At 47.3% G+C, this 26,244-nt stretch overlaps 18 non-coding genes across 18 annotated transcripts; all 18 read left to right on the top strand.

Annotated features, from left to right (window-relative positions):
* Window positions 1-2,837: 2,837 nt before the first annotated feature.
* TRNAV-CAC (transfer RNA valine (anticodon CAC)) lies at window positions 2,838-2,910 on the top strand. Its single transcript has one exon. It is a non-coding gene; the product is annotated as a tRNA-Val (tRNA).
* A 9,767-nt stretch (window positions 2,911-12,677) lies between these two features.
* TRNAV-CAC (transfer RNA valine (anticodon CAC)) lies at window positions 12,678-12,750 on the top strand. Its single transcript has one exon. It is a non-coding gene; the product is annotated as a tRNA-Val (tRNA).
* A 79-nt stretch (window positions 12,751-12,829) lies between these two features.
* Window positions 12,830-12,902, top strand: TRNAV-CAC (transfer RNA valine (anticodon CAC)). The gene has a single exon. It is a non-coding gene; the product is annotated as a tRNA-Val (tRNA).
* A 79-nt stretch (window positions 12,903-12,981) lies between these two features.
* Window positions 12,982-13,054, top strand: TRNAV-CAC (transfer RNA valine (anticodon CAC)). Its single transcript has one exon. It is a non-coding gene; the product is annotated as a tRNA-Val (tRNA).
* Window positions 13,055-13,133: 79 nt separating this feature from the next.
* Window positions 13,134-13,206, top strand: TRNAV-CAC (transfer RNA valine (anticodon CAC)). Its single transcript has one exon. It is a non-coding gene; the product is annotated as a tRNA-Val (tRNA).
* A 3,437-nt stretch (window positions 13,207-16,643) lies between these two features.
* Window positions 16,644-16,716, top strand: TRNAV-CAC (transfer RNA valine (anticodon CAC)). The gene has a single exon. It is a non-coding gene; the product is annotated as a tRNA-Val (tRNA).
* A 79-nt stretch (window positions 16,717-16,795) lies between these two features.
* Window positions 16,796-16,868, top strand: TRNAV-CAC (transfer RNA valine (anticodon CAC)). The gene has a single exon. It is a non-coding gene; the product is annotated as a tRNA-Val (tRNA).
* An 80-nt stretch (window positions 16,869-16,948) lies between these two features.
* TRNAV-CAC (transfer RNA valine (anticodon CAC)) lies at window positions 16,949-17,021 on the top strand. The gene has a single exon. It is a non-coding gene; the product is annotated as a tRNA-Val (tRNA).
* Window positions 17,022-17,100: 79 nt separating this feature from the next.
* TRNAV-CAC (transfer RNA valine (anticodon CAC)) lies at window positions 17,101-17,173 on the top strand. Its single transcript has one exon. It is a non-coding gene; the product is annotated as a tRNA-Val (tRNA).
* Window positions 17,174-17,252: 79 nt separating this feature from the next.
* Window positions 17,253-17,325, top strand: TRNAV-CAC (transfer RNA valine (anticodon CAC)). Its single transcript has one exon. It is a non-coding gene; the product is annotated as a tRNA-Val (tRNA).
* A 79-nt stretch (window positions 17,326-17,404) lies between these two features.
* On the top strand, window positions 17,405-17,477 carry TRNAV-CAC (transfer RNA valine (anticodon CAC)). The gene has a single exon. It is a non-coding gene; the product is annotated as a tRNA-Val (tRNA).
* A 79-nt stretch (window positions 17,478-17,556) lies between these two features.
* On the top strand, window positions 17,557-17,629 carry TRNAV-CAC (transfer RNA valine (anticodon CAC)). The gene has a single exon. It is a non-coding gene; the product is annotated as a tRNA-Val (tRNA).
* A 79-nt stretch (window positions 17,630-17,708) lies between these two features.
* On the top strand, window positions 17,709-17,781 carry TRNAV-CAC (transfer RNA valine (anticodon CAC)). The gene has a single exon. It is a non-coding gene; the product is annotated as a tRNA-Val (tRNA).
* A 79-nt stretch (window positions 17,782-17,860) lies between these two features.
* Window positions 17,861-17,933, top strand: TRNAV-CAC (transfer RNA valine (anticodon CAC)). Its single transcript has one exon. It is a non-coding gene; the product is annotated as a tRNA-Val (tRNA).
* A 79-nt stretch (window positions 17,934-18,012) lies between these two features.
* Window positions 18,013-18,085, top strand: TRNAV-CAC (transfer RNA valine (anticodon CAC)). Its single transcript has one exon. It is a non-coding gene; the product is annotated as a tRNA-Val (tRNA).
* Window positions 18,086-18,164: 79 nt separating this feature from the next.
* On the top strand, window positions 18,165-18,237 carry TRNAV-CAC (transfer RNA valine (anticodon CAC)). The gene has a single exon. It is a non-coding gene; the product is annotated as a tRNA-Val (tRNA).
* Window positions 18,238-18,316: 79 nt separating this feature from the next.
* On the top strand, window positions 18,317-18,389 carry TRNAV-CAC (transfer RNA valine (anticodon CAC)). Its single transcript has one exon. It is a non-coding gene; the product is annotated as a tRNA-Val (tRNA).
* A 5,126-nt stretch (window positions 18,390-23,515) lies between these two features.
* Window positions 23,516-23,588, top strand: TRNAV-CAC (transfer RNA valine (anticodon CAC)). The gene has a single exon. It is a non-coding gene; the product is annotated as a tRNA-Val (tRNA).
* Window positions 23,589-26,244: the final 2,656 nt, after the last annotated feature.

Here is a 26,244-nt window from a genome sequence, read left to right as displayed (position 1 = left end):
ATGCAGGAAGGGATTCGTTTAATGAAATACGCGAAGATGCAGCTGAAACAATAGCAGAAAAGTGGGAATGTTTGAAACAAAAAGTTAAAATGAAAGCCTTAGAAAGGTCAACCTGTCTCTAATTTGAGAGAGAATATAAAGAAAAGGGTTTGGGAACACTACTTCAGCAGCTGATAATGCTTGAGTGCAGAGAGCCTGGTATGTACAAAGAAGGTGTGCGGAGCATCAAGGAAAAACTTGAACATTTTGACAAGGCGCGCTATCATGGTGCCATCGTGCAAGCAAGAGCAAATGCCCTAGCGGCAGGGGAGACGCCCACTAAAAGGGCGCTCGGTTTAGAGAAGGCACACAGACGACAAAACCATGTCGATCACCTTTTAATGAAGGTAGCTGTTGTTGACGACAATGAGAGCATAGCGCACGCCTTCTTCCAGTACTATCAGTTCCTCTTTGCATTTCAGGAAGCGAATTTTGAGGGTTTCAAAGCAGACTTTCTGCACCGCATGCCGCGTTTGAGAGATGAAGCTAAGGAGCGATTAGAAGGGAAAATAATAGGGAAGTCGAAAAGGCAATCGACGATTTAAACTTAGGCAAGTCACTGGGACCAGATGGACTCAGCGCTGCGTTATATAAGGCATTTAAAAGAGCACTGCCCCTTTTTAGTAGAAGTATTTAATGAAGCGTACGAGCAGAAATCATTGCCACCTTCTTTTGGGAAAGCGCGCACCATTCTAATCCCGAAGAACGATAAATTAGATAAACTGAGATTCGTATCATCCTATAGGCTCATATCACTAACAAACATTGATTACAAGATGTTTATGAAGATTTTAGCGGCCAGACTTCAAGGCGTCATAAAGGAAATCGTCGCAGACCATCAAACTTGTGGAATCAAAAGGCAATCAATTTTTTCGAACGTCCATAAAATGCGGTGTGTGCTCGAGTGCTGTAACGTCACCGGTGGCGGAGTTGCAGTTCTTCAGCTTGATCTTGAGAAAGCGTTCGATTGTGTCGCACACGTTATTTTGTTCGCCATACTGGACCATGTTAATGTCGGTTCCATCATCACTGAGGGCGTTGCCTTGGCGTACCAGAACATCACTACAAGGTTAATTGTTAACAAGTCTCTGGGGGCCCCCATTAACATCATGTGGTCAGTGCGTCAAGGCTGTCCCCTCAGACCTCTGTTATTTGCTATCTACATAGAAGCAATGTGTGCGACCATTACCGCAAATAACAATATACATGGTATTAGATTAGCAGAAGCTGAAGTGAAGCTGCTAGCATATGCTGACGACGTTGCAGTGTGTTGCACAGACAAACCAAGTGTAACCGAAACAATAGCTGTAGTAAAGGAATGTCTGTGACGTCACAGGCAGAAGATTAAATTGGGGCAAATCTCTCGGGCTGTGGCACGGGGAGTGGCTTTCGGCACCGGAATACTTCGCAAATGTCAACTGGGTGAAACTTCCGGCGAAATGTTTTGATGTTCCCCTTGATAGGTACAAGAGCAGTGATGAGTACTGGAGTAACCAAACTAATGAAACGAAAGAAAAAGTGGACAGATGTAGAAGCGCTAACCAGTCTATTTTTTCAAGGGCAACAATTTGTAACATGTTTTTTTAGCGAAGTTATAATATGTTATCCAAGTGCTGCATTGTTCTAGAGCAAATGTGCAACGGCTGCACAAAGTGTTTGCGGTCTTCATCTGGGGTTCAGCATGGGAGGGATGTATCCGAACAAATTTGTTCAGAGGAGTGAAGGACGGGGGTGTGGGCTTGGCGCATCTTTTTGTTAGACAACTTGTCAACCGCTTTTTATTTTTTCGCGATGTGCGCGATCCTTTTCTGCGCACCGTTTGTCAGATCAGGTTGAGCGACGCATTGCGGACACATGTTGTTAGTATGGCAAGCATGACCGGAAAACTTATGGGTTACATTAAGGAAGTGGTCGACAGTATGCGCTTCCTGTCAGTTCGTTTTTCAAAGGATTATCTGTGTCAAGTGAAAAGGAAAAAACTGTATAATGACGTGGGCGACGTCGTTATACACAGCCATATACATTGGAGGGTCAGGACAAGACGTCCTTAAACGGGTAAAACGCATGCAGGTTCCACCAGGGGTTAACACCTTCTTTTTTAAGCTCCACACAGGAACGCTCTCTGTGAGGACGTTTCTGGAAGAACGAGGCTGTCTTGTACCGTGGGGATCACACTGCTTGATCTGCCAGAAGCCGGAGACCACAGATCGTGTTTTTTTGCATTGCTGGGCGGCGGTTTTCTTATGGGAGGTGTTAAAGCGAACGTTGAAAAAGGAGTTACCGGTGGACCCCCAAGGGATTAGGTATCTTCCAAATAAAGATGAAGACCGAGTGCCGTATGATTTTATTATGTTGAATGCTCTCCACTCCATATGGCGGGCTCGCATGGCCGGGTACCATTGCGACCCCACGCTCGGCCAGCGCGTATATATTTCAGAGAGTGCATGTCCCTATTTGTTGAACTCCAGAAAATGCAAGAATGTGTACCGGATTAGCTGTCGAGGCTCGAACCTCTGACAGTGATGAAGGAATCTTTAATTTGACAACGTCAGTCCTATGCGGATGCGTCAGGCTATGCGTCAGTCCTTCCTTTTTCCCTTTCCCAGAGGCTTGCATTTGTGTCATGAATGTGAAATTTATATGTCCGATGTTATAGTGAAAACCGGTAACAAAAAAAAATGTGCGCGTCACACGCGCAAGGCCCCCGGTTTGATGCCGGGCGAAACAGTGCATTACACTTTTTTCTTTGCGATCGCGAATACGCAGAAGAGAAATAGAAATAGCCGTCGCCGTGCTCCGTTCCCGTGGTGTAGTGGTTATCACGTGCGCTTCACACGCGCAAGGCCCCCGGTTCAATCCCGGGCGCGAACAGTGCATTGCACTTTTGTTTTCTTTGCGATCGCCAATACGCAGAAGAAAAGAGGGAGAGAAATAGCCGTCTCCGTTCCCGTGGTGTAGTGGATTCTGCTTCCGGCCCCTGAGCGTGACGGACGCATGATGACGGGCTCCGTTGGAGCGGCCTCAACAGCCTTGTCTGGCCCCGGAAACAGGGCGATTCTGGACGAGGAGCGCACCCACCGAGTTGTTCTGCCGGGTCTGCCAACAGGGCGTTATGTGTTAAATACAGTGGTTTTGCACGCTGATATTATGGCCAGACCGTACCGGATTGAAGATTTCCGTGATGCATTGGCATAGCATTCGCTTCTTCCAGATGTTATCGCCCTGGGGGCGTATCGCATGAGCCATGTCTGGGCTATTACTTTCAAGGACGTGGACGCGGTAAGGAAGATCTCGAGCATCGGGGAGCTGCGGGTGAAGAGCCGTCGCTGCCTGGTGATTCACCCGGCGAACCAGGACGTTCGACTGAAGCTCCACTGGCTTCTAGACAATTTGCCTGATGAGGACGTGCGTGTCGCCTTTGCTCCCTATGGAAAAGTTTGACTGGTGCCAACACTAGATGACGAAACTAAGGAACGCCTTCAACTGCCTATAAATTTACAGGAGATAGAAAAATCAATAGACGACCTACCATCTAGGAAAGCTCCTTGGCCAGATGGGCTACGTGCGGCCTTTCATAAAACCTTTAACCTTCCTGTTGCACAGTCCATGCTCCACGTGATAACTGATGCTTATGAACGCTAGCAGGTTCCATTGTCTTTCAATACGTCCCACATCGTTCTAATTCCCAAGACTGATGATCCGGAAGAACGACTGTTGGTGGGGTCATATCGACCGATAAGTCTCACCAACATCGACTGCAAATTATTTATGAAACGTCTAGCAAAAAAAGTGCTGTCTATGATCACGAAATTGGTAGGGTCTCACCAGACGTGTGGAATTAAAGGCCGTAGCATCGCCACAAATATACATGTCGCGCGCAGCGTATTTGAGTGTGTTGTTGCAGTTGGCGGTCAGATAGCAATGATACAGCTCGAATTCGCGAAAGCGTTTGACCGCGTCTCCCACGAGATTCTTTTTTCTATCCTGGAACATTCCAAACTAGGCGACGTTATAGTAGAGGGCGTAAAAAATGGCATACAAGACCTGTACAACCCGCATATAGTTAATGGCGATCTCACTGATAAACTTGCTGTACGTTCTTCAGTAATACAGGGAAGCCGGCTTTCCCCCTTGCTTTTCGCAGTGTATTTAGAGCCGCAATGCCTGGCAATTATCAATTATGACGGAATTTCAAGTTACAGACTGAAGTCATCACACGTGAAAGTACTAGCGTATGCTGACGATATAGTGGTGTTTTGCGCTGATAGACAGAACATCTGTGAAGTCACGAGTGTGGTCGACAAATTCTGCGCTCACACTGAAAGTCAGGTCAATTGGGGAAAAAGTTCCGGTTTTTTATGGCTTTTTATGAGCATTACTGCGAACTACTAGGGCAAGAACGCATTCGCGATGAAGGATTCCATACTGAACTCCTATCGCTATTGCCAAGCCTTGAAAGGGAAGTAACGGAAAGGCTCGAAGAACCGATTATTTTAGAAGAATTAAAATGGGCGATCGACTCACTAAGTTCCGGAAAAATGCCAGGGCCAGATGGTCTCAGCGCGGCTTTCTACCAAGCTTTTAAGCGAGACATAGCCACTGCCCTTCATGTAGTAATTGCGGCAGCATAGGAGAACTGCGTGCTGCCCCCTTCTTTTCGTCAGAGTCACACGGTGTTGATACCGAAGTCCGAAGACCCTCATGTACTCCTGTCGACACGGGCGTACCGCCCGATAAGTCTCACAAACACAGATTATAAAATATACACGAAGGTTCTTGCACGTAGACTCCAAAATGTGATACAACAATTACTAGGGTCGCACCAGACATATGGCATAAGAGGACGATCCATTGTCACCAATATACATGTAGCGAGAACAATATTGGAAAGTTGTGACGCCTTCTCAGAAAAGGTAGCACTGCTGCAACTTGATCTTGAAAAAGCGTTTGACAGAGTGTCCCATGAAATCCTTTTTCTTGTTTTAAAGCATGCCAAGATAGGTTCTGTTCTTTTGAAAGGTGTTAAAGTGTGCTACGCTGGCGTATCTACGAAACTAATAGTTAACAAACAGCCTACGGCTATGATAGAAGTTAAGTGAGCTCTCCGCCAAGGCCCCGCAGGGGCGTCTGCGTCAGCAGGCGTTTGGTGTGTTGCGACACCACGTACCCGAGCACACGAGGGTTGGACCCTCCCGCGTGTAACCGTGCGCGGCTTAGCCGTGTCTGGGGAAAGGGGGATCCTGGGGGTTGAGCCGATGCCGGGTGTTTGGACCTTTAAGGCCCTCCGGCGGAGGCAACACACCTCTTCGGCCTCTGCTTCACATAGACGGCACCCCCGGACTGAGCCACCCGGGGGAAATTGGTAGTTGCCTTTTCATTCTCTCTCTCCCTCAAATCTTCGTCTTTCTCTTACTTTTATTCTTTCCTGTCCTCTCTTTATTTTCGTATTACTTCCGGCTTCGTAGGCGGCGAGGGTTAACCTTGTGCACTATATGCAGTCTTGGGTATATGTATTTGGTTATAGCGGGGTTGTACCGCTGGCGTGCGCAGAACTGAATATTTCCGTCCTGTGTCATCCCTTGGTTGGGCTCCATGGTGGGCGGCGGCCATCCCTGCCGAAAAAACCATACTTCTATTGGCCACTTCTTTTCCCCGACTACCTGAACGCCCTCAGAAACGAGGGCGCACCGAAGATATTTTCCAATTTCTTGGGAACAAACACCCAAACTTCCCCCGATTCCATGTAATTCATTCAAACAATCGTGAAAAGACCATGAGAATGATTTCTCCTTTCCTCGTATCTAAGTATCTAACTGAGACTCTTGGTACAGGCTATAAAGCAACGAAAATGGCTAGCGACGATCTCCTTCTGGAACTCCGCAATCGGAAACAGCTTGAAAATCTTCCTAAAGTTCAGTCATTTGGGGAAATCCCAGTAACAGTAACCCCACACCGAACTATGAACACCAGCCGTGGTGTTGTTTCTGACGACGATTTGATGGAGCTCACAGAAGCCGAACTGTAGGAAGGCTGGAGTGAGCAAAACGTGATCAATGTTAAAAGAATCATGCTAAGGCGCGACAGCAAGGAGATAAAAACCAAGTATCTTGTATTGACTTTCTTCTCAAGCATTCTGCCTGAGACACTCGAGGCCGGCTATGTAATGCTACGGGTCAAGCCGTATGTTCCAAATCCTCACCACTGCTTCAAATGCCAGCGTTTTGGCCACAGTTCCCAGCACTGCCGAGGCCGGCAGACATGTGCAAAATGTAGTTCCCATGACCATGCCTCTGAAACGTGCGAAAACGCTCCACACTGCGTGAACTGTGATGGCGAGCATGCCGCATACTCGCGGTCATGCCCGTCTTGGAAGAAAGAAAAAGAAATACTCACAATCAAAGTAAAAGAAAACATATCATTCAAAGAGGCATGCAGGCGGGTTGCATACCTTCCTAAGGCCAGCTTTGCCGAAGTGGCGCGTCAGGGGGCAGCGTCACAACGGCCTCCGGCGGCTGTCTGACCCACAAGCCGTGAGTCGGCAGTTACGCCATCTGCCCCCGCGGCGGTTGCAGCTAGCGCTGCTCCGTCAACCCAGCAGACGGGGCCACCGACCCCGAAGGTGGGCGCAGCCGAGGCTGCCCCAACCTCCCCGGCCCCTTCCAGCGCTGGCAACAGCCGGCGCAGCCGAATCCCTTAGGGAGCCCCATCGACATCCGGGCTGGTGGGCGCAGGGGTCTTGCCCTCCAAGGCGAGACTTTCCCGGGAACCTTCTCGCTCGCAAGAGCACGTGTCCGCCGCCTCACAAGAGGCAATGGACACTACACCTATCCTCAAGGCGCACCAAGCGCCTAAGGAGCGGCGAGGTTCCCTCGAACGCTTCAAAAAGAACAAAACCCCGGTTACAGGGCCTCGAAAGAGCTCTGGAACCTAAGCTCTGAAATCTCTGTAATTAATACTTCTGTTTCCGTATACACAGAACCTATTTACTACCAATATGGATACACCAATAATTCAATGGAACGTCAGAGGACTTCTCAGGAACCTTGATGACGTGCAAGAGCTTATCCAAAAACACAATCCAAAAGTGCTGTGTCTACAGGAAACACACTTAAAACCACAACACACAAACTTTCTCCGACCGTATGTCAAGTTTCGCAAAGATCGCGATGATGCTGTCGTATCATCAGGCGGTGTTGCCATTTTTATTCATAAAAGCATAGCGTGTCAACCTTTACAGCTATGAACGCCCCTTGAAGCAGTCGCAGTCCGAGCGGTTCTCCTAAACAAACTCATCACCATTAGCTCTATTTACATACCCCCACATTACAAATTAACGAAACATGAATTCCAATCCTTTATAGATCGATTGCCAGAACCTTATGTTGTTCTTGGCGATTTCAATGCACACAGCAGCCTGTGGGGAGACTCTCGTATTGATGCGCGAGGTCGTCTCGTTGAACAGTTCCTTTTTTCTTCTGGTGCGTGCCTTCTGAATAAGAAGAAACCCACATATTACTGTCTTGCAAACAATACCTTTTCTTGAATTGATCTGAGCATAGTTTCCCCGTCCATACTGCCTAAACTCGAATGGGAAGTTACCAACAATCCTTACGGAAGCGACCACTTCCCCATACTATTAAGAACACTTAAAGAAAATGAATATCCACCACAGGCTCTTAGGTGGAAGATTGACACAGCAGACTGGGAGGAATTCCGAAACCTAACTAGTATATCATGGGATGACATGTCTTCTTTAGAAATGGATGCTGCTGTGGAGTACTTCACAGCCTTCGTAATAGATGCCGCATGTAAATGCATACGTGAAGTAAGTGGCTCGGCATGCAAACGGCATGTCCCGTGGTGGAACGATGAATGCCGAATCGCACGTAGGAATCAGAACAAAGCGTGGGGGTTGCTACGCGCTTCGCCCACTGCAGAAAATCTTGTCAACTTTAAGAAAGTAAAGTCCCAAGGCAGGAGAACCCGCCAACAGGCTAGAAGAGAAAGTTGGGAGAAGTTTTTATTGAGTATAAACTCTTATACAGATGAGGCCAAAATAATGGAACAAGGTAAATAGAATTATAGGGCGACAAACATATTCAGTCCCTCTGGTAAATACACGGGCCGATACACTGCAAGATCGGGCAGACTCACTTGGGGAGCACTTTGAGAACGTATCTAGTTCAAATCATTCTTCGCAATCCTTCCTGAAATATAAACAAATAGAAGAACGTAAGCCATTAACAAGAAAATGTCGAGAGAATGAGCCTTACAACCGTCTATTTCGTATTGCCGAATTGAGAGCTGCCCTGGGTGCATGCAAGAGCTCCGCACCAGGATTTGATAGAGTCATGTATGAAATGCTCAAAAACTTACACAATGATACGCAAGTTACACTACTCACACTTTTCAACACCATCTGGGATGCAGGGTACCTTCCAACCGCGTATTAGGAAGCCATTGTGGTCCCTGTTTTGAAACAAGGCAAAGACCCTTCCTCAGTGGCAAGTTACCGCCCGATAGCCCTCACAAGTTGCATTTCTAAGGTGTTTGAAAAAATGATAAATCGGCGACTCATTCATTTCCTTGAACAGAGCAAAATGCTTGATCCTTATCAGTGCGGCTTCGGAGAAGGGCGCTCCACAACCGATCATCTCGTACGTGTTGAAGCAAATATCCGGGACGCATTTATACATAAACAGTTCTTCCTATCGATATTTCTCGATATGGAAAAGGCGTATGATACAGCGTGGCGTTACGGAATCCTAAGAGACTTGTTAGAAATGGGCATCCATGGTAATATGCTTAACCTAATAGAAAGCTATCTGTCCAGTCGTACCTTCCGCGTTAAAGTCGGCAATGTACTTTCGCGACCTTTTGTGCAAGAAACGGGTGTACCCCAAGGAGGCGTGCTCAGCTGCACACTCTTCATCATGAAGATGAACACGCATCGCGCTTCATTACCACCGGCAATCTTTTATTCTGTCTACGTGGACGACATACAAATACCTTTCAAATCTTGTAACCTCGCAGTCTGCGAGAGACAGGTACAGCATGGACTGAACAAAGTCTCAATGTGGGCAGACAAGAATGGATTTAAGATCAATCCTACCAAAAGCTCTTGCGTTCTTTTTACAAGAAAAAGAGGAATGATCCCAGATCCTTGCATAGAACTATGTGGACAACAAATACCCGTAAACAAAGAGCACAAATTTCTAGGTGTTATACTAGACTACAGACTCACTTTCGTCCCCCACATTAAACATCTTAAAGAAAAATGTCTGAAAACAATGAACCTAATGAAACTTCTATCCCATACTTTGTGGGGTAGTGACAGGAAGTGCTTAATTAATCTCTATAAGAGCCTGATTCGTTCACGATTAGATTATGGTGCCGTGATCTGTCATTCTGCCGCCCCGATTGCGCTAAAGATGCTAGACCCTGTTCACCATCTAGGTATCCGTTTAGCCACAGGAGCTTTCAGAACGAGTCCCATACAAAGTTTATAAGCAGAATCGAATGAGTGGTCACTTCATATCAAGAGAAGATACAACCGCCAGACATATTTTTTGAAAGTCCACTCTAATCCTCAACATCCGTGTTATAATACCGTTAACGAGATAACATATGCTACACTCTTCCACAATCGTCCCTCCGTAAGACAGCCTTTCTCGCTGTGTGTGAGGGAGCTTAGTCATGAAATGCATGTTCCACTCCTCGAGCTTCGCCTAATCCATCCGGCCAAGCTGCTACCTCCTTCGGAGTGGCAGCTGATACAATGCGATACATCTTTTGTGCAAGTTACAAAACACGCTCCAGAGATTGAAATCCAAATGCATTTCCGGGAACTCCAGCACAAATACTCCTGCACAGAGTTCTACACAGACGCATCGAAGTCACACGGCAGGGTGTCCTATGCAGCCGTCGGTCCATCCTTCTCGGAAACCGATGTACTGCATCCAGAAACTAGTATCTTTACGGCTGAGGCTTACGCACTGCTGTCGGTCGTAAAGCATATAAATAAATTAAAACTCCAGAAATCAGTTATATATACGGACTCCCTTAGTGTTGTGAAGGCCTTGATGCCATTCTGTAACCACTCAAATCCTGTAATTATTCAACTCTATTCCATTCTGTGTAAAGCGTATATAGGAAACGTGCATGTCATCATAAGCTGGGTGCCAGGTCATAGGGGCAGCGAAGGCAATGTTCTGGCGGAGCAGATGGCCACGTCAGTTGCATCGCATTCTAATAATCGCACCGCCGCAGTCCCTGTCACAGATCTGAAGCCTTTCTTACGGAGGAAACTACGGAACCACTGGCAACGCCTATGGGACGCGGAAACAAATAATAAGCTGCACGTGATAAAGCCACAGTTAGGATTCAGGCCTTCCGTAACAACATCACGCCGGACAGATGTCCTATTCTGTCGTCTAAGAATAGGACACACATTTGGCACACATAACTTTTTACTCACCCGAAACGAGCCTCCAACCTGTGGTAGATGCGGGGAGAGGCTCACCATCCTCCACGTCCTTCTGGAGTGTCGGAAAGCCGAATCTGAAAGAAACATTTTCCCTTAGCATACCGGCAGCACATCCCGCTTCATCCAGTAATGTTACTCGGCCCAGAACCGCTGTTTGACACCAACGCAGTCCTGGGGTTCCTGAAAGATGTTGTATTACATGTTATTAGCCCCACACACTCGTAGCGTCTCCTCTCTTTAGAGGATGCCGCTGTGATAGCTGTTTCATATAGCGCATCCCTCTAGGCCCTTGTGTTTCAAGGGCTCTGGTGAGGCAGTGGTGCTCCAGTTAATTTAACCATCTAATATATTTTCTGTATTGCATCACTCTTTCACGATGGATTTTATTGCACATAGAACACGTCATTTGTCATCGACATAATCTTATTACAGATAGATTTTACGCACTCTAGAGCGACTATTTTTAAGGCCCCTATACAGCCACTTTACATTAACCCCATAGAACTCATAACTACATTGCGAACTCATCACCACTGCCTTAGCGCTCTTTGGCCACACTTGGCCCTTGCGCCAATAAACACTACATATCATCATCATCATCATCTCCGCCAAGGATGCGCATTATCGTCTCTACTTTTTGCATTGTACGTTGAACCATTTTGCTTAAAGGTTATTAGTAGCAATAACATAAGGGGATTTGCAATGGATGCCAGAGAAGTTAAAATCTTGGCGTACGCAGACGATATCGCCATATTCTGTCGAGACAAGCAAAGCATCTCTAATGCAGTAGAAGTGGCGAACAGATTCTGCAAGGTCACCGGAAGTGCGATAAAGTGGAGTAAGTCATTGGGCATCTGGCATGGTAATTGGATTGACAAAATAGAATTTTTTGAAAATATGCAGTGGACCACGACCCCTGCGCGGCACCTTGGGGTACCTCTGCAATATTATCATGATACAAAAGACTATTGGCAAGAAGAACTAGAGCAAGTTAAAACAACAAAGTTCAGAGATAGAAATTTATCGATTTTCGCGCGATCAACCGTATGCAATGTTTTCCTTTTTGCAAAAATCTGGTATGTACTACAAGCACTGTGCATGTCAAGAATGACCGTCCAAAAGATACACAGAGCATGCGCTGTCTTTATATGGGGATCCACATGGGAGAGAACGAGCCGCACTAATTTATTTCGCTCGGTGAAGTCAGGAGGCTTTGGTTTGGCGCATTTGTTTTTGAGGCAAGTTGTCTCAAGATTTCTTTTTTTGCGAGATCAGAAGGATCCCTTCTTGCGAACAGTGTGCCAACTACGTTTACGAAATGCGTTACCTCAATTTATCGTAACCTCAAGAACGGCAAATAGCGCAAGTCTGCGCGGATTTTTACGGGAGGTAGCTTGGTCCGTAGAATTCTTGCATGCTCGCTTTTCCTTTGATTATCTTGCTATTGTTGGAAGAAAAAAATTGAATAAGGACCTAGTTGACGTTTGTATGCCTGTTCCTTTGTACCGATCTATGTGTTCACCGAGCACAGGAGCAGATGTATTGAAGCGAGTGAAAGGGATGCCAGTGCGATCTGGGGTTAAAACGTTTTTCTTCCAATTGCATACTGAAACTCTTCCCGTGAAACCTTGGCTACAAGAAAAAGGCGTCTTTGTCGCATTGTCGATCAACTGCAGCAGGTGCAGAAAACCAGAGACGATCGAACACATATATTTGGACTGCTCAGACGCACTTTTCTTGTGGGACATTTTGCAACGTACACTAAAAAAGGAGTAGCCTATCACACCGTACGGCCTCCGTTTCCTTCCAATTGCCAGTGAAGGTGGTGTTCCTTATGATATGTTTATGGCGCTGATTCTACACAGCCTGTGGAAAACACGCATGGACATTAGGCATGAAAGACTGGTTATTCGCCCAGCTAGAGAGCACTTTACTGAAAGTATTTTGTTCTTGCGCGAGGCATGCAATGCACGACTAGATAAGCCTGAATGGGCTACCTTGTTAGATGAACTCGTCTGTCTAAAGCGGTTCTAACAATGCACGCCTGCCAAATGACGGCAGGCGTTTATATCACCCGAACACTGTACATATCATCCTTACGCCATCTGTATGTCTGTTTCAGTTGTCAAAGAATGGTAATAAAAAAAAAGAAGTTCCCGTGGCGTAGTGGTTATCACGTGTGCCTCACACGCGCAAGGTCCCCGGTTCGATCCCGGGCGGGAACAGTGTATTACATTTTTGTTTCTTCTGCGATCGCGTGTACGCAGAACAAAAGGCAGAGAGAAATAACCAAACCCGTGCTCGGTTCCCGTGGTGTAGTGGTTATCACGTGCGCCTCACACGCGCAAGGTCCCCGGTTCGATCCCAGGCGGGAACAGTGTATTACATCTTTATTTCCTCTGCTACCGCTTGCACGCAGAACAAAAGGGGGAGAGAAACAACCAAACCCATGCTCGGTTCCCGTGGTGTAGTGGTTAACACGTGCCCCTCACACGCGCAAGGTTCCCGGTTCGATCCCGGGTGGGAACAGTGTATTACATTTTTGTTTCCTCTGCGATAGCGTGTAGGAAGAACAAAAGGGGGACAGAAATAAACAAACCCGTGCGCGGTTCCCGTGGTGTGGTGGTTATCGCGTGCGCCTCACACGCGCAAGGTCCCCGGTTCGATCCTGGGCGCGAACAGAGTATTACATTTTTGTTTCCTCTGCAATCGCGTATACGCAGAACAAAAGGGGGAGAGAAATAACCAAAGCCGTGCTCGGTTCCCGTGGTGTAACTACGCGGCAGTGAGCCATGCTAAAGGTTCGTCGGCGGGTGTTATTTTATTTATTAGGAAACTTCCCGGCTTATCTATCGAAAATTATTTTTCATGCCCTTCAGGCAGGTTAGTGTACGCTGACTTTAATGTTGCTAATGATTCATGGCGTGTGTTGTGTGTATATGCACCCAATGTTTGTGAAGAGCGCACTCTGTTTTTTTCATCCTTAAGAACGCACATTTGCATGAACAGAAAAGTGATAATTTTGGGGGATTTTAATTGTGCACTCCGAGATCGGGACAGAACAGGCCGAAGAACAAATGACAAAAGCGGCCACGTCCTTATTGAATTATTAGCCGAGTTCGACCTAGACGACGTGGCTGACTGTATGGTTGGAACACGCGACGTTCATTACACGCACTTCCAGGGCAATAGTCACGCTCGTCTAGACAGAATGTACGTGTCACTAGACGTAATACCCCTGTGTAACAGCTACGGTGTCACGCCTCTTTCATTCACTGATCACTGTTTGGTCAAGATGTCTGTTGAACCCAAAGCAAAACACCACACTTTCACGTGGGAGTTGTGGAAAATGAATTCCAAATTGTTAACTGACGAGCTTTTTCTAAGCAAAGTACAGGAATATTTGAAAGAAGTGGGAAATAACAACGTGTTGCGAGTCACCGATAGGTGGGAAAATTTTAAACAACGAATTAAACTAGCCGCCATCGATCGTTCCTGCAAAATAAAGTACGAAGAAAGAGCTAAAGAGAAAGAACTAAGGGTGGAGTTGGAAAAGTTAATGACCTTAGAATGCAGCCAACCGGGCGCATACAAAGACGATTTGCGTAGCATCAAATCGAAATTGGATGAAGAGCGATATCGGGGAGCGATTATACGCGCAAGGGCAGAGGCTTTGACAGCCGATGAGGCTCCAACTGAATGTGCGTTCGGTCTTGAAAAGAGGCACGCACGGCGTAACCACGTAGATGTACTTGAAGTAGATAATCACGAAATAACCGACTGTGAGGACATAGCGCAAGTGTTTTTCCAGCACTTTCAACAGCTTTTTGCATCGAGTCCTGTTGACGTAGATGCCTTTAGAGCCACGTTTTTGGGACGCATGCCGCAACTCAGCGACGACACGAAGAACAGAATAGAGGCACCGATATCAGCACATGAAGTGGAAAAGGAAATTGATAATTTAAAATCAGGAAAATCGCCGGGTCCGGATGGCCTTTGCGCCGCTTTTTATAAACAGTTTAAATCAGACTTGTCGCCTCCTCTCGCTGACGACTTTAACGAAGCGTGTGAAGTAAACGCATTGCCATATTCTTTCGGGGAAGCAAACACAATGCTCATCCCTAAGACCGACAAGCCTACGAAACTAAAACATGTAACGTCATACAGACCAATATCACTTACCAACAATGATTACGAAGTATTCGTGAAGATCATCGCTGGCAGGTTACAATCAGTAATGGAAACCATAGCAGGTAGTCACCAAACATGCGGCAGCAAGGGACGTACTATTAGCACAAACATACACATAATGAGATCAATTCTAGAATGTTGTGACGCCTTAAGGTCGCGAGTTGCTATTCTCCAACTTGATTTGGATAAAGCTTTTGACTGTGTTGCCCATGTTATTTTAATTGCCATTCTAAAGCATATAAATGTTGGGTCCATAATTACTGACGGGGTGGCCATGGCGTACCCGAATGGCAGTACTAAGCTTATAATTAACAAGTCACTGGGGGCCCCCATCAGCATTCAACGTTCCGTGCGTCAGGGCTGCCCAGCCAGCCCACTCCTGTTCTGTATTTATCTAGAGACTCTGTGTTTGGCAGTGGGTGAGAACAAATGTATTCATGGGTTTACAATGCAAGCATCAGAAGTTAAACTTCTGGCCTATGCTGATGACGTAGCCGTGTGTTGCAATGACAAGGAGAGCGTTTTGCAAACGATAAATGTTGTTAAAAAATTTGGCGAAATCACTGGGAGTAGAGTAAACTGGAGCAAGTGCCACGGTATTTGGCATTGGGAATGGCCTAAGACCCCCGCTATATTTGCGAATATCACGTGGTCGACAACACCAGCAAAATACCTGGGTGTACCACTTGAAGCTTATAAACAGAGTGACGAATACTGGCAGTGCGAGCTTAAAAGGGTGAAAGAGAAGGCTCAGGCGTGGAAAGCCAAACACCTTTCAGTATTTGCAAGGGCTACTGCGTGCAACTTAGTTTTCGTAGCTAAGCTATGGTACGTTATGCAATTCATGTTTTGTAACAGAGCCAATGTACAGAAATTGCACAGAGTTTTTGCCGTGTTTGTGTGGGGTTCTAGATGGGAGAGATGCAGCCGCAACAATTTGTTCAGACGGGTGAAAGATGGAGGGATAGGGCTGGCCAACCTGTTTGTGAGGCAATTAGTCGGACGGTTCATTTTCTTCAGGAACAATGATGATCCATTTCTTCAAACAGTCTGCAAGGTTAGACTTGCGCATTTGTTACCAGACTTTATTATAAGCTCTCAAAGTGTACCGGGGGCAGTGTTCGGTTTCTCTAAGGAAATTGTGCAGAGTGTTCGTTTCCTTCCTGTACGCTTTTCCAAAAAATATTTGTTTACGGTCACAAGAAAAAGGCCGCGTAATGACCTATTGGACAGCCTTTTTTCCCCCACCTCGGTACCGAACTATATACAGTTGAGGCCCTCGCCAGAATGTTTCGAAACGTGTTAAAAAAATGCAGGCACCGCCGGCTATGAAAACTTTCTTTTTCAAACTACACACAGGAACACTATCAGTTGCAACGTTTTTAGAAGAAAGGCCATTTTACATGCCATGGGGCTCACATTGCTTCATATGCAAACAAGCAGAAACAATGGACGATGTTTTTTTTTACACTGTTGGGCGGCAGTTTTCTTTTGTGGTGTTCTACAGCGAACAATAAAGAAAGAATTTCCTCTTGATCCACATGGCATAAGGTATCTACCGATAGATGACGAGGGCGGAACACCTTTTGATCAGATAATGTTAACTGGCCTCTACTGTATATGGCGAGCCCGCATGGCTGGCTTCTATTTCGATCCCGATGCAAGACAAGCCCGTGTTTCCTTTCGAGAACAAATAACACGCTTTCTTGATGTGCTTGCTACACATGAGTGTCCTCCGCCTTGGATGGCCAGGACAGAGCCCCTCGCTAATCTTAAATAATTTTAAACAACGCCAACTCACATATAACAGGCGGCTTTACTTATCAATTTTTCTTAATCGATGAGAAGTTCATCATTCTGCGTGTATATGTTCCGAATGTTGTCCTTCCGATGTACTGCTGAATAGCGGCAATACAGAAAAAAAAAGGTTCCCGTGGTGTAGTGGCTATCACGTGCGCCTCACACGTGCAAGGTCCCCTGTTCGATCCCGGGCGGGAACAGTGTATTACACTTTTGATTCCTCTGCGATCTCGTATACGCATAACAAAAGGGGGAGCGAAATAACCAAATCTGTGTTCGGTTCCTGTGGTGTAGTGGTTATCACGTGCGCCTCACACGCGCAAGGTCCTCTGTTCGATTCCGGGCGGGAACAGTGTATTACACTTTTGATTCCTCTGCGATCTCGTATACGCATAACAAATGGGGGGAGCGAAATAACCAAATCTGTGTTCGGTTCCTGTGGTGTAGTGGTTATCACGTGCGCCTCACACGCGCAAGGTCCCCGGTTCGATCCCGGGCGGGAACAGTGTATTACACTTTTGATTCCTCTGCGATCTCGTATACACATAACAAAAGGGGGAGCGAAATAACCAAATCTGTGTTCGGTTCCTGTGGTGTAGTGGCTATCACGTGCGCCTCACACGCGCAAGGTCCCCTGTTCGATCCCGGGCGGGAACAGTGTATTACACTTTTGATTCCTCTGCGATCTCGTATACGCATAACAAAAGGGGGAGCGAAATAACCAAATCTGTGTTCGGTTCCTGTGGTGTAGTGGCTATCACGTGCGCCTCACACGCGCAAGGTCCCCTGTTCGATCCCGGGCGGGAACAGTGTATTACACTTTTGATTCCTCTGCGATCTCGTATACACATAACAAAAGGGGGAGCGAAATAACCAAATCTGTGTTCGGTTCCTGTGGTGTAGTGGCTATCACGTGCGCCTCACACGCGCAAGGTCCCCGGTTCGATCCCGGGCGGGAACAGTGTATTACACTTTTGATTCCTCTGCGATCTCGTATACGCAAAACAAAAGGGGGAGCGAAATAACCAAATCTGTGTTCGGTTCCTGTGGTGTAGTGGCTATCACGTGCGCCTCACACGCGCAAGGTCCCCTGTTCGATCCCGGGCGGGAACAGTGTATTACACTTTTGATTCCTCTGCGATCTCGTATACACATAACAAAAGGGGGAGCGAAATAACCAAATCTGTGTTCGGTTCCTGTGGTGTAGTGGCTATCACGTGCGCCTCACACGCGCAAGGTCCCCTGTTCGATCCCGGGCGGGAACAGTGTATTACACTTTTGATTCCTCTGCGATCTCGTATACACATAACAAAAGGGGGAGCGAAATAACCAAATCTGTGTTCGGTTCCTGTGGTGTAGTGGCTGTCACGTGCGCCTCACACGCGCAAGGTCCCCTGTTCGATCCCGGGCGGGAACAGTGTATTACACTTTTGATTCCTCTGCGATCTCGTATACACATAACAAAAGGGGGAGCGAAATAACCAAATCTGTGTTCGGTTCCTGTGGTGTAGTGGCTATCACGTGCGCCTCACACGCGCAAGGTCCCCGGTTCGATCCCGGGCGGGAACAGTGTATTACACTTTTGATTCCTCTGCGATCTCGTATACGCAAAACAAAAGGGGGAGCGAAATAACCAAATCTGTGTTCGGTTCCTGTGGTGTAGTGGCTATCACGTGCGCCTCACACGCGCAAGGTCCCCGGTTCGATCCCGGGCGGGAACAGTGTATTACCCTTTTGATTCCTCTGCGATCTCGTATACGCATAACAAAAGGGGGAGCGAAATAACCAAATCTGTGTTGGGTTCCTGTGGCGTAGTGGTTATCACGTGCGCCTCACACGCGCAAGGTCCTCTGTTCGATCCCGGGCGGGAACAGTGTATTACACTTTTGATTCCTCTGTGATCGCGTATGCGCAGAACAAAAGGGGGAGAGAAATAACCAAACCCGTGCTCGGTTCCCGTGGTGAAGTGGTAATAACGTAGTTCAATTCCGGCCACCGTAGTGTACGCACGTACGTGATATGAGCTCCGTCGGAGCGGATGTAGCGGCCCACCATAGCCGCGGTAATAAAGGAATAAAGTGTCGCGGGATATTGCAGTCATTTTGCATCCCCCACCCTGACAACTGGGTACGTTGTTCGAAATACCGTTTTTCTATATGCTGATGTAAAAGGTAGACCATATCGCGCAGAAGATTGTCGTGAGCCACGTTTTCAACGTGTTCCATCCACCGAGGTTCTTGCGCTCGGCGCCTATCAAAGGAATCATATGTGGGCGGTTACCTGCAAGACTGCTGAAGGTGGGAAGAAGTTTTTGCCGAACCGGAATTGACGGTCAAGGGCCGGAGACGTATCGTAATTGATCCAAGTCACCACGACGTCCGTCTGAAGCTTCACTGGCTGCTCTACCATGTTCGCGAAGAAGACGTGCGAAACGCCCTGAACCCCTGCGGAACCGTCTTGAAAATAGGACTGGATAAATGGCGCCTTGACAACTACAGCCAACACAACACCATGACACGCACAGTTGTGGTGCGACTGAAGGCTGACGTTACGTTGGACGATATACCACATCAGCTGCGCGTCGGAGGTGACCTAGCCCTTGTCGTAGAACCCGGAAGAGCGCCAAGGTGCTTGCGCTGCGAACAGATTGGTCATACACGAAAGGACTGCCGCGTGCCGCGGTGCAACGTCTGAAAACGCTTTGGACACGCCGTAGAAAACTACTCGAGGACGTATGCGGCAGCTGCCATAACCACGTTGAGCACGGTGAAATCCGAGCTCACCATGGACGAAGCGGAAGCAGAAGAATATGTGAATTCAGCAACATCAGGAGTACAAGGGAAAAGCACCAAAGAAAGTAAGCAAGCGGAAGATACTACCGAGGAAAATTTGACAGCCACTGCACTGCAGGTAGAAATTGCAGTAGATGGAAAAGCCAAGATACAGGGCTCCGCATTCTTAGATGGTGGTGCCAAGAAAATAAGTGGCAATAAAGGGACAGCCGAAGTTCACCACAAGAGTCCCGAAGTGGACGCCATCGATTGCCGTGAAGCAGAAGACAACAGTGCGCTGGGAGCAACCACGAGACGACGTCGGTGCAGAGACAAAGGACCCAAACCGCAGGGAACCACCGGCGAAAGCGTTCACCAGTCGCCGGCTGTAACCCACCCAAAGCCAAACGTTCCGGAGGGGGAGAAGAGGGCTGCAAAGCCGCCCACTCGATTCCACGGCCAACGCACCGAAGGTGTACCCCAAAGTCTGGGCACAGACTGTTTCGTGAGCGCATCCTTTTTTAAATATAAAGATGGCTGTTAGACTTGAGAGAGCAGTTCGTTTCGCCACTCTAAATGTGCGCGGGCTTTCGTCTTGAAGACGCCAGTACCAATTAAGCAGGCTATTTGCGGAACATGATTTAGACGTGATCGCCATGCAAGAAAAAATATACTGACGGAGGACGAAACTGATCGAATGGTTGCGCCTTTCCGTACAACGTATAATGTTTGTCCGTCACATTCCGATGGCTTATCGGGAGGGTGTCCAATTTTTATAAAAAGATCGATGGGCGCAGTTGAGACAAGCATAAGAAGCAGTGAGAGCGGACGCTTCGTGGTTTGTGATTTTTCGTTACTAAAATTTGAATGGCGTGTGATTTGCTTATACGCCCCAAATCGTAGCAACGAAAGGAAAGCATTCTTTGAAGCGATTGGTGGTTTTCTTGATTGTAGTAGATATTTGATATTAATTGGTCACTACAACCGTGTGTGCCCGATTGTGGACCGCAACAAACGTGTAAATTTTCGCGATCAAAGCGCACGGTTTTGAGGGAATTGATTGCAGAGAATGGACTAGAAGATGTGGCCCTGTGCATGCCTAATGGCGGGGTTGTGTTCACACATTTTCAGCGCCAAAGTCACGCGCGTTTAGATAGAGCCTACATGCCACTTGACCTTGTGATGTGTTGTGACGAACACGTGGTCATACCAGTGTCTTTTAGCGACCACGCTCTGGTAAAATTCATGCTTGGGACAAAAGGAAGAATGCCAAAGTTCCACTGGCACGTCTGTAAATTAAATAATACCGTTATGAAAGATGAATATATTTCTAGAAAGGTGAGTGAAGCGTTAACGATGCTGTATTCAGTCGGAAAAGACGACTGGGAAACGAGGTGAGAAACTTTTAAACAAGATGTTAAATTGAGTGCCATAGAACGAACGACTTACCTTAATTTTGAGAAGAAACAAGACAAGAAGAAACTGCAGTCGCAACTGCAAGCGCTGTTAAGGGAAGAGAGTGTCAAACCGGGCTCTTTCACTGAAGGAATAAAAAATACCAAAAACAAGCTTGAACATTTAGATAAAGAAAAGTACAGAGGTGCTATTATTAGGTCAAGAACAGAAAAGCTTTGGATGGGCGAAACACCGACAAAGCGGGCACTAAGTGATGAAAAGCAATACGCGCAAAGAAAAGAAGTCAAGGAAATAATGTACAATTTCAAACTGACAAAGGAAAGAAGTTAAATAATGAACGCGTTTGTTGAACACAATTGCGATTTGCTTGGAAAACGTATTCCGATGGCAAGTGGATTTAGTGAAGATTTCTTTTCTTTAGTGCCCAAGTTTGACGACGAAACTAAAAAAAGTTTGGAGGCTCCTATCAGTACACAGGAGATTAAAAATGCTATTGATGACTTAAGCAATGGAAAGACACCTGGCCCAGATGGAAACGGAGCAGAATTCTATAAGAGAGAGACAGAGATAGCAAAGAGAGGAAAGGCAGGGAGGTCAACCATACGAGCGTCCGGTGTTTAAAGAGGAGATAGCCAGCGCGATGTTCGAAGTTATCGAAGGGGGGTATAAAAAGAAGCTACCACGGTCTTTCACTGAATCGCACACTGTTTTAATCCCCAAAACGGATGCTGACATCAAATTTCAGTCTGCGACGTCACATCGCCCCATTAGCCTCTTGAATGCGGTATACAAAGTTTTCATTAAGGTGTTGGCCAAGAGAATGCAGAATGTCATCCAAAACATTGTAGGATGGCACCAGACATGTGGCATAAGAGGTCGTAGCATTACGACAAATATACACGCAGAAAGAAGTGTATTAGAAATTTGCGATGACTATGGAGACCGAATAGCAATGATGCAACTAGGCTTACAAAAAGCTTTTGATCGTGTCTCCCACGAAGTGGGATTCAACGTGTTAGAACATGTATAAGTTGGAACTGTGTTTCTTGATGGATTAAGGATGCGGGGGGGGGCGTACTTGCAATGTGTAACACGCCTCGTAGTTATTAGGAAGCTCAGTGCAAGAATTGACATACTCAGTTCTATCACACAAGGGTGCCCGGCCTCAGCCTTACCTAGAACCTTTATGCTTATCGATTATCCAAAATTCGAACGTGGTCGGATTTAGATTACACAGTACTCAAGTAAAGATTCTTGCAGATGCTGCCGATGTGGCCGTACTCTGTCAAGATAGGCAGAGCATATGTGAAGTTGTTCACACAGCCAAACAATTTAGTTCCATGACAGGTAGCATGATTAACTGGGACAAAACAACTGCGTTTTGGTATGGTAATTGGGATATGAAGCCTGATGTATACGTAAATGTAAGACGGGAAACCCGCCCACTGAAGTATTCGGTGTGCTACTCGAGGTTTATCATGACAACAACGACTACTGGAAGGACGAAGCAGAAGCAATCAGGCAAAAAACAAACGCCTGGGGTAAGCGGGAGCTCTCTATTTTTGCACGGGCGTCTGTATTCAACCTGTTTTTAATAGCCAAGATATGGTTTGTGTTCCAAGTCCTTTGTACGTCGCGTGTGAATGTGCAGAAATTTCTAAGGATTTTCGCCGTGTTTGTGTGGAAATCGACCTGGGAACGAACAAGTCGCTCAAATTTATTCTTACCAGCCCGAAACGGTGGATTGGATTTGTGTCACTTATTTATTAGGCAAGTTGTGTCTCGTTTTATTTTTCTCCGCGACCAAAGAAATGGCTTTTTGCAAACTGTAATAAAATTAAGACTGCTCACACGTTCCAGAATTCGTTGTGTCGTGGAATAACGATATGTCCCATTATGTGACTGGATTCTTGCGTGAAGTAGTGCATTCTTTTCAATTTTTGAAAGTACGCTTTTCACTAGAGTATTTTTCCTCTCTAAAACGGAAAACACTTTTCAAAGAACTTGTCGACTGTTTGTTACCAACACCGAGGTACAGATCTCTATTCAATCTCGGACCCTGACAGGACGTGCTAAGAAGGGTTAAAAAGATGAACGTAAAACCGGGAACAAAGAATTCTTTAAACTTCAGTCAGGGACGCTCCCCGTAAAGCAATGGTTAGCTGATAAGGGACTCTGCGTTCCATGGACGACAAACTGTTTACTTTGTGAGACGCCCGAAACGGTAGACCACGTGTTTCTTTACTGCTGGGACGCCGTTTTCCTTTGGGACATTCTGCAGCGCACATTGAAAAAGGACCTACCCATCACGAGTTAAGGCATCCGTTTTCTTAGTGCGGACAATAAAGACTTCGTCCCGTACGACATGTTCATGCTTATAGCACTGCACAGCATCTGGCAGATTAGAATGGCGGTCCGCAATGCCCACCTTCACGCACGTCCTATCAGGGAAAATTTCATTGTAAACATGGATTATATACAGGAACTGTATAAAACGCTACCAGAGCCTCCTAACTGTCCACCTATCTTGGACGAATTGTGTAACTTGAAAAAATTTTAATCTGAACATGCCGGATCAAGACTTGGTCCAAGTGTTTCCTTTTTATCCCATTCATGTTTCTCTGTTTCCACATCCTGTAAAAGAAAACAGGCAATAAAGTAAAAGAAAAAAATAGTGGTTATCACGTGCGCCTCACACGCGCAAAGTGTCCGGTTCTATCCCGGGCGGGAACAGTGTATTACACTTTTGTTTCCTCTGCGATCGCTTATACGCAGAATAAAAGGGGGAGGGAAATAACCAAACCCGTGCTCGGTTCCTGTGGTGTAGTGGTTATCACGTGCGCCTCACACGCTCAAGGTACCCGGTTCAATCCCGGGCGGGAACAGTGAATTACACTATTGTTTGCTCTCCGATTGCGTATACGCAGAACAAAAGGGGGAGAGAAGTAACCGAACCCATGCTAGGTTCCCGTGGTGTATCATTCTGCTTCCGGCAGCCGACCTGATCGGATCGTTGAATCATGTCCTCAAGCGGAGCGGCGACAGCGGTCACTTTTGGCCGCGGAAACAGGTTCAGCAACGACGAAGAAAGGGACTACCAGTTTATTTTGCCCCAACTGCCAAAAGGACGAATTATTAACAACACCGCCTTTTGACACGGTGATGTAAGAGCAAGGCTGTACAAGGTCGAGGATTTTCGGAATTCACTTACGCCCGCAAGCCTGCTGCCGGAAGTTGTGTGCCTCGGGGCCTACCAGGCCAATCACGTCTGGGCCGTGACCCTCAGTGAAGCAGCTGCAAGAAAACGGCTGCTGGCCCTGATAGAGCTTGAGGTGAAAGGCCGTGGATGTGTCATCGTCGACCCGCAGGACCAGCAGGTGAAACTCCGGCTTCACTGGCTGCTTGCTGTACGGCGTTTCCGACGAGGACATCCGGCGGCGTTCGCAACCTCCGGCAAGGTAGAAGAGGTGAGCAGGGAGCGTTGGCGCGTCCAAGGCATGGGAGACAAGACCTCGACCACCCGGACCGTGCTACTGAAGCTGAGAAGCGGCATTAAAGTGGAAGACCTGCCTCATCAGGTCCCCTTCGGCGGACAGTTGGCATTGGTGGTCATACCCGGGCGGCCCATGCAGTGCCTGCGCTGCCAAGGCACAGGACACGTACGCCGTGATTGCAAAGTCCCCCGCTGTTCCAGATGCAGACGTTTCGGCCACGTCGACGCTGACTGCGTTAAATCTTACGCGGCCGTGACAGGACCAGCAGCGAGTGATGTTGCTGCAGAGCACGTCATGGATGCAGTCGAGACAGAAGACGCTGCTAAGGGAGCCGGAGTGCAAGTGCCTTCAGTGACGACAAATGCCACGATGGTACCGGAGGTCGCTCAAGCCAAGGTAGTCGAAGGGGCTGAGCAGATGACTGCGCCTGCACGTGTTGAGAGGGACGAAGACCCTGGGAAGGCAGGTGTTAATGAAGGCGAACGCGAGGAGACTGAGTCAGCGATGCAACAGGGCGAGGATGCAAACGACGGGGACCGGGCGGTTTGTCTCGGTGCCACCTCCAAGCGCCCCCGTGACGAGGGCGGAGACAAGGACAGCGCGGCATCCAGCACAAGTGACGGGCCACCAGCGAAGACTCCTCTTGGGAGGCAGTCGGTCTTCCAGCCGAAGCCAAATGTTCCGCCCGAAAGAAAGCCTGGTAACAAAGCACAGCAAAAGAATAACGCCGGGAAGACGGGTGGTCCCGGAGGCGGCTAGCCGAGGACTGGTCGTGAAAGGTAAGCGCCGTGCTCTGGGCCTATCTCATACTTTTGTTCAGCATGGCTCCTAATCCATCGCTCACTGCTGCCACACTAAACGTGAGAGGGTTGGCGGCCAAGCGTAGGCAAAGCCAAGTCCTACGGTTGGCCACTGACCAAGACCTAGACGTTCTAGCTGTCCAGGAGACAAAGGCTGACGGAGAGGAGGAGACCGGGATCATGGTGCGGCGTTTCATGACTAGATATTATGAGGCCGTGAGCCACGAGGTAGGGACGTCCGCCGGTTGTGTTCTGTTTGTTAAGAAGTTGCCTGGCCTTCTTAAAAATGTATTTTCATGTCAAACCGGACGGATCGTTTTTTGCGATTTTGTTTTTCGTGAACTGGAATTCAGTCATGTGCATATATGCACCAAGTGGTGTGGAAGAGTGCCCCTCATTTATTGCGAACCTTTGTCAGTATGTTAGCACTCATAAGTGCATGATTTCCTAGGGGGATTTCAATTGTGTTTTGAGGGCTCGGGATAGAGTCAATAATGCTGGTATTCGCGATGAAAGCAGTAGTGTGTTGACTAAGCTAATTAGTGATAATGAACTGGACGATGTCTGTGAGTGCCTGGAGGGGAAGCGGGAAGTCATGTACACATGATTTCAAGGTAGTAGTCATGCGTGGTTAGACCGCATATACGTATCGCAAGACATATTTCCAAAGTGCCATAGTTATTCGGCGGCGTGCACCAGTATCGTTTTCAGATCAATTCATGGTGAAATGTCATATAGGCACGGAGAGGAAGAAACAAGATTTTAATTGGGACCTATGGAAAATGAACGCCTTACTGCTAAAAGACGAGCCATTTGTAGACGCAGTATGTGAGGCCGTCAGGAAAGTAAGTGAAGAAAACAGTGAAACAATAGCAGAGAAATGGGAATACTTCAAACAAAACGTAAAAATGAAAGCTTTAGAAAGATCGAGCTGCTTACGATTTGAGAAGAACATGAAAGGCAGGGGCTCACCTTTCACTTAAGCAGCTGATAGCGCTTGAGTGCGAAGAGCCTGGGGCGTATAAGCAAGATGTCGGAGCCATTAAAGAAAAAAATCGAGCAGCTTGACAAGGAACGGTATCAAGGTGAGATTGTACGAGCAAGAGCAAATGCATTAGTAGCTGGTGAGACGCCCACTAAACGGGCGCTGGGACTCGAAAAAGCGCAAGGACGACGGAATCATGTCGACAGGAATTTATGGAACGGCACAGTTGCCGACGATAGTAAGAGCATAGGCCGAGCGTTTC

Source organism: Dermacentor variabilis, unplaced genomic scaffold, assembly GCF_050947875.1.
Source record: "Dermacentor variabilis isolate Ectoservices unplaced genomic scaffold, ASM5094787v1 scaffold_13, whole genome shotgun sequence".
In the NCBI taxonomy this organism is placed as follows: Eukaryota; Metazoa; Arthropoda; class Arachnida; order Ixodida; family Ixodidae; genus Dermacentor; species Dermacentor variabilis.
The sequence above is the reverse complement of the archived record's forward strand: the minus strand, read 5'-3'. Positions and strand labels throughout refer to the sequence as shown.